This window comes from Tamandua tetradactyla, chromosome 14, assembly GCF_023851605.1.
Source record: "Tamandua tetradactyla isolate mTamTet1 chromosome 14, mTamTet1.pri, whole genome shotgun sequence".
NCBI classification, from domain to species: Eukaryota; Metazoa; Chordata; class Mammalia; order Pilosa; family Myrmecophagidae; genus Tamandua; species Tamandua tetradactyla.
Genome location: NC_135340.1, coordinates 27,045,195 through 27,052,656, shown reverse-complemented (window position 1 = coordinate 27,052,656; position 7,462 = coordinate 27,045,195). Strand labels below are relative to the sequence as shown.

Genomic DNA, 7,462 nt, shown 5'->3' with positions numbered 1-7,462 from the left:
AAAAAGAGTAGAGCAGAAATAAATGAATTGAGAACAAGAAAATAATGGAGAGAGTCAACAAAGCCAGAAATTGTTTCATTGAGGAAATGAAGAAAATCTGTTGACCCTTAGCTAGGCTGATAAGGAATAAAAGAGAGAGAATGCAAATAAATAAAATAAGAGGTGGGAGAGTGGACATAACTACTGACCCCTCAGAAATAAAAGGGATAATGAGAGGACATTATAAGCAACTAAATACTTAAAAACTGGACAACATAGATGAAATGAACAGCTTCCTAGAAAACCATGAACAATCAACACTGACTCAAGTAGAAATAGATGACCTCAGCCACCCAATTACAAGCAGACAGATTAATTCAGACATCAAAAAGCACCCAAAAAGGAAAGTTCAAACCAGATGGCTTCACATGTGATTCTATCAAACATTCAAGAGTGGAGGATAGTGTTTTTGAGCTACTTGGGGAAAATATGAATGAAATTGAAGAGAAATATAAAAATATAATAAAATACACTGCTGAGAAACTTTCAGTAGATGAAATCTCACAGTTGGTGATTTCTCCACTCTACGGTATCCCTATTTGTACAGATTCCAAGAAATAACTTTGAAGGAAAAAAGTCATTTGTTGTAGAATACGAAGCATATCTACCAATGGCAGAAAATTAAGGCAGAAAAATTTGTAACAACATCACTCAGAAATGGTCAAACACATAGCAGTATTTCATAGATTTGGCTTGCTTCCAGCGTCAGAAGGAAGCATGACTGTTGCTGTGCCCTCAGCCCCCATGGCTGCATTCCTGGAAGGGGTGAGTTTCACCATTGACACTTTGAAAGCTAGGGTGCCTGTGTGGAAAAAAGGAAATGTATGAAGAGTCACCATTACCTTGGAAAAGAAATCAAGAATGCTTTTGGGCAACCAACAATTAAATAACTTATAATTTTAGAGCACTGAATTTTAAATTTAATTAAATGTGTCTTTAATTATATTTTAATTTTTCGTGTCAGCAATCCTAAGTAACTTTACAGGAGCACAAAAGAAAGGGAGAAAGAAGGAAAGCAAATGGAAATGTAGGATGGTGACTTATATTGCAATTAGAGATAGAGGAAGGTCTTAAGGGAAGAAATAAGATCATTCAAATCTCTGTTGTGCTTGAGAGACTACTGCATTAATGAATTCTGACAGTAACTGCACTCATATTGAAGTGTGGCCCCTGCTCACTGATTGCAATTGCCTCATAAAAATCCCTCCTCCTCCTCATACCCACCTCCAGTGATAGCGCTGTTGTTAGGAATACATGACAGGAATGCTGGCAGAACTGGAAAGTGATGAAAAGTCACTGTCAGACAGTCTTGATATTATGTATTTTTAGAATTTATATACTTAAAAAATGAACTGAAACTAAATAAGCATGTGATTTTAGAAGTTTAATTAAAAAAAGAACTATACACCAAGACCAAGTTGGATTTATTCCAGGTAGGCAAACTGTTTCAACACAAGAAAACCAGTTAAAGTAATACACCATATAAATAAATCAAAGTGGAAGACCCACTTGATTATCTCAATCGATGCAGAAAAGCCATTTGAAAAAATTCAGCATGCTTTCTTGATGAAAACACTTTATATGATAGGAATAGAAGGGAACTTCCTCAACATGATAAAGGGAATAAATGAATAAATGCAGTTAACATCATCCTCAATGGGGAAAGACTGAAAGCTTTCCCTTTAACATCAGAAATGAGACAGGGAAGGCAACTGTCAACACTATTATTCAACAATGTGGGGGAAGTTCTAGCCAGAGCAATTAGGCAAGAAAAAGAAATAAAAGCCATCCAAATTGGTAAAGAAGAAAACTTTCCCTGTTTACAGATGACATGATTCTATACATAGAAAAGCCAAAAAATAAAAATAAACTATAGCAAAGCTAGTAGAGCTCATAAATGATAGCAAAATGGCAGGATAAAAGAGCAACACACAAAAAAACAGTCGTGTTTCTATACCCTAGTCATGAGGAATTTGAGGAGGAAATCAAGAAAAAAAATTCCATTTACAATGGCAACCAAAAGAATCAAATATTTAGTAATAAATTTGACAAGGCCACAAAGAAACTTTACGCAGAAAACTATAAGAAATTGCTAAGAGAAATCAAGGAAGAATTAAATAAATGGAAGGACATACTGTGTTCATAGATTAGAAAACTAAATATAGTAAAGATGTCAATTCTACCCAAATTGATTTATAGATTCAATGAAATATCAATTAAAATCCCAACAACTTACTTTGCAGAAATGGAAAAACCAACAATCAAATTTATTTGCAAGGGCAGAGTGCCCTGAATAGCTAAAAATATCCTGAGAAGGAGTAATGAAGTGGGAAGTTGCACACTACCTGACTTTTAAGCATATTACAAGCTTATAGTGGTCAAAACAGCATGGTTCTGGCGTAAAGATAGATATACTGACCAATGGAATTGAATTGAGTATTCAGAAATAGACTCACTCATATATGGACAATTGATCTTTGAAGAGGCAGTAAAGCTAATTCAACTGGGACAGAGTAGCCTCTTGAATAGATGGTGTTTGAAGAACTGCATAGCCTTATGAAAAGAATGAAAAAGGACCCCTATCTCATACCTTATGCAAAAATTAACTCAAAATGGATAAAAAATCTAAACATTAGAGCTAAGAACATAAAACTTTTAGAAGAAAATGTAGGGAAATAGCTTAAAGATCATGTGATAAGAGATAGTTTTCTAAACTGTATACCCAAGTCACAAGCAATGAAAGACAAAATAAATAAATGGGATCTCCTCAAAACTGAACACTTCTGCACATCACAGGAAACTACCTGTGATGTCAGAAAAGTAAAAAGTCTATGAAAAATTGTTATATTTTAGGACCATACATGCTCTTTGAGACCAAAGGAACAAAGGTTTATTTGGTCTAGAACCGAAATTTTCTGTAGCACATAATCTAACTAAACCTGTCTGAATAGCTCATTTGAACAATCCAAACACAGGGAGCCCAGAATAAGAAAGAGGTCCTTTAATCCTTAATGTAATACCTGGATACATCCTAGAGTAATATACTCTTAATATAAGCAGATAATCAAAAAGTATTGGCAAAGTCCTTTGAGGGATGAAAAAAAATGGAATTTTTAAACTTTGTCATCAGGGGATCCCCTGAAACTGTGTCAAACTTTACAGACACCCAGATCAATAGGTCATGCCCTTGATCTTGAGACTTATTCTTGTGAAGCTTATGTAGGTAGTGGAGAAGCTTAGCCTACCTGTATGTATGCCTAAGAGTTACTTTGAGAGGACCTTTTTGTTGCTCAGATGTGGTCGCACTCTCTCTAAGCCCAACTGTGCAAGTGAAATAGTTGCCCTTCCCCCTGTGAGGGACATGACATCCCTGGTGACGTGGGAGAGGACTCCCAGGGAGGAACTCGGCTTTGGCAACATGGGATCAACAATTCCATCCTGACCAAAGAGGGAAAAGAAGCATAACTAATAAAGTATCTGTGACAGAGAGAGTTCAAATAGAGTGAAGAGGCTACTCTAAAGGTTGCACAAGCTGCAGTAGACTTTGCTACCTATCATAACCTGCCAAACTCCAACCAGGACTATTCTAGCCAATCCTAAAGAACACCTTGGGCAACATATGAGATTCCACAAGGGTGCCATGCACATGTAACTTTCCAGAAACCTACAACTTCCAGATGGATCCCTGGACAAGATAAGTCCTGAAATCAAGAGGGCCCAGCCTCTATAGAACATCAGATAGTTCCATCTCCCTACCCAATATATTAGTGACAGACCCTTCCAACACGAAATAGTTGGAATGGCCATAGCCCAAACACCCTTAAAGAGAGGGATAGAAAGATCAAAGGTGATGGTGGAGTCATACAGAGAAGATAGGATTTGAGAAATGAATATGATCGCTGAATCATTAAACTGATATCTCTTTCATTCTCCAGTATCTTACAGCAGCTAGAAGTAAAAACCTAAAATTGTGGAATTGTAACCCATGTCAAATTCTGAAATATGTTCTACAACTAATTATGGTGCTGTGCCTTGAAATGCATTGCTTTTTTGTATATATGTTATTTTTCACAAAAAAAGAAAGGAAAAATGTTGATTGTGGTGATAAAAAATATTTATGTCTTCTAGCCTCCTAAATTCTGAAGTATCTAGAATGAAAAATCTGAGAGGATCATGCAGTAGCCCATGACAAACTTTGGAATCTGTCCTGTAACTACTTCTTGTTGAGGAGTGCTTTGAAAACTATTGCTTCTTCTTTTTTTTTGGCATAGCAGGCATCGGGAACCGAACCCAGGTCTCCATCATGAAGCAATTGTTTTTTTTTTTATTTCTTTTCTTTGTGTATATATTATACTGTACATAAAAAAAGCTTTAAAAAAGGCAATTTATGTAATGGGAGGCAATATTTAAGAGCATATATCAGATAAGTGTTTAATATCTAGAATAAATAGATAGGTAGATAGACAGATAGAGAGATACATAGATAGACAGATCGTACAACCCACGGAAAAAAAGACAAACAACTGAATTTTAAAAAAAGATGCAAAAGTCATGGATCGACAGTTTTCCAAAAGGAAATACACAAGACTGAAAAATATATGAAAAGGTGATCAACTTCACTGGCTAACAGGGAAATGCAAATCAAACCACAACGAGATGTCATCTCACACCCACTAGAATGGCCATTATCAAAAAGCAGAACATTTTACAAGTACTGGAGATGATGTGAAGAAAGAGGCACGTTTGTTCACTGTTGGTGGGAATGCAGAATGGGACAACCACTCTGAAAGGTAATTTGGCAGTTCCTCAGGAAACTAAGTAGGAATTGCCACATGATCCAGTAATCTCATTACTAGGTATACAGTCAGTGGAACTGAAGGCAAAGACATGAACTGACATTTACACACCAATGTTCCTAGCAGTATTATTCACAATTGCCGAGAGGTGAAAACAGCCCAAATGTCCACCAATTGTTGAGTGGCTAAACAAACTGTGGTATATGCATGCTATGGAATATTATGTAGCAGTTAAGACAGAAAAAGTCATGAAGCATGCAACAATGTGGGTGAAACTTGAGGACATTATGTTGAGTGAAATTAGCAAGAAACAAAAGGATAAATACTGTATAGTCTCACTAATATGAACTAACACTAATGAGTGAACTTTGAGAGTTAAAGTTCAGAACACAGGTTTTCAGGAGAGATGAAGAATGGAAATGTTCTCATATAAATTGTGGTGGTGAAAGCATAATGAAGTGATTATAGCAGGAACCATTAATTGTTTAGTTAGGATGGATTATATGGTGTGTGAATAAAACTGTTTAAAAAAGGAACAGAAAGGGCGGTACATGGTGGCTCAGTGGCAGAATTCTCGCCTGTTATGCCAGAGACCCGGGTTTGATTCCTGAGGCTGGCCCATGCAAAAACTAACTAACTAAATAAATAAATAAACAGAAATGTACAGTACTAGAGAAAATTTGGAGAGATGCATGTGTTGTCTCCTATTCACTGTTGGTAGAGAAGTAGAATAGATCAGCCCATTTAGAGGGCAGTGTGGTAGTTTCACAGGAGGCTAAGTGTAGGATTGCAAGAGGATGCTGCAACCCCATTATTAGGCATATATGCGGAGAAACTAAAAGCAGGGGCATGATTAGACATTTGCACATGGCTGGTTATGGTGGCAGTAATCACAATTCGCAATGGGTGGAGGTGGCCTTAGAGTACATTGACTGATGAATGGAAGGGAGAACTGTTGTCTATACATAGAGTGAAATATTAAGTGGCTGCAAGAAAAAATGAAGTTGTGAGGTATGCAACTAGGTGAATGGACTTTGAAGACAATATGTTGAGTGAAATAAGCCAGAAATGAAAAGACAAACATTATGATGCTTCACTAATATGGACTAACTCTAATGTGCAAACTCTGAGAATCGAATCTGAGAGAGTAAGTTATCAGGGAAAGGCTTGTTGTAATGGTTCCCAGATTGTAAACTTTTACAGCAGTCACATCTATTCCTGAGTTGTTATGGTTATTTCTGAATTCTGAGATAGCTGAGCAATTTGTGTTTAACCTGGTTGGTCCCTGGAACTTTGTGTATCTCTGCAACATCTGAGACTTAGAGCTCGAACAACTCTGAAAGTCCGTATTACCCACATAAAACAACTGTTTAAAAAGCTGAGAAAGAGATCAGATTTCAATTAAACATATGAATGAAGCAGATCTGGTTAAGACTAAGGTAAATCAGACTAAAGGGTAGAGGATGAAGTTGACTTTGTTTTAAAACCTCAACTTCTGTGTAAGACCAAAGGACAAGATGTTTATTTGGTGCAAAATGTATTTTTTCTATAGCACACTACCTAATTTAACTTGTATGGTCAGTTTATTTGAACACCATAATTACATCGAATCTTGAATAAAGAATGAGATCTTGTTGGTTTGTACAGGTTAGTGTGATACCCTGATACGTTCCAGAGTAATTTGGGCAGAGAATAAAAATGTGTTTGAAGAGCCCCTTTGTAGGACTGGGGAAAAATGTGGAAATATTAACCTTCTCCACCTGGGGAGTTCCAGATATTCTCACGAGCACTGGGGACTACCAATTTAATAGGCCAAACCCTCGATCTTGGGGTTTGACTCTATGAAACTTATACCTGCAAGGAAGAAGCTACTTATAATTATGCCGCGTCACCCCTAGACATCCTCTTTTGTTGCTCAGATATGACTTCTCTCTCAAAGGCAGCATGGCAGGTAAACTCACCACCTTCCCCCTACTTGGGAACTGACTTTCAGGGGTGTAAATCCCCCTGGCAAGATGGGGCATGACTCCTGAGGATGAGCCTGTGTCTTGTATCCTGGGATTGAGAAAGCCTTCCTGCTCAAAACAGGAAGAGAAAAGAAACAAAATAAGGTTTCAGTGGCTGAGAGGTTTCAAATAAAGTTGAGAGGTCATTTTAATTACTATTCTTATGCATTATACAGATATCTCTTTTCAGTTTTTAGTGAATTAGTATAGCTAGAAGGAAATACCTGAAACTGTCAAACTGTATTCCAGTAGCCTTGATGCTTTTTTTTTTCACTGCTGTAGGGCGGGGTCACATTTTATTATTTTTTCATTTGAGTATCCCGTTATCGCAGCACTATTTGCTGAATTTTGTTTACTTTTGTTTGTTCGTTTGTTTGTTTCTTTTGTTTCTTTGTTTTGGGGGAAGTGCATGGACAGGGAATTTGAACCCCGGTCTCCCGTGTGGCAAGTGAGAATTCTACCACTGAACTACCCGTGCAGCCCCAGTAGCCTTGATTCTTGAAGATGATTGTATAATTATATAACTCCCATGCTGACATTTCCTGGAAGCACTTACTTAATATAATAACTTGAACTGGAAAAAAAAAAGCGCAAGGTTAAACATTTCTCAGATAAATCTTT

General features: G+C 36.9%; 1 pseudogene; it reads left to right on the top strand.

Moving 5' to 3' along the window:
• The first annotated feature begins 318 nt into the window (after positions 1 to 318).
• LOC143655267 (molybdopterin synthase catalytic subunit pseudogene) lies at positions 319 to 925 on the top strand (annotated as a pseudogene).
• The last annotated feature ends 6,537 nt before the right edge of the window (positions 926 to 7,462 follow it).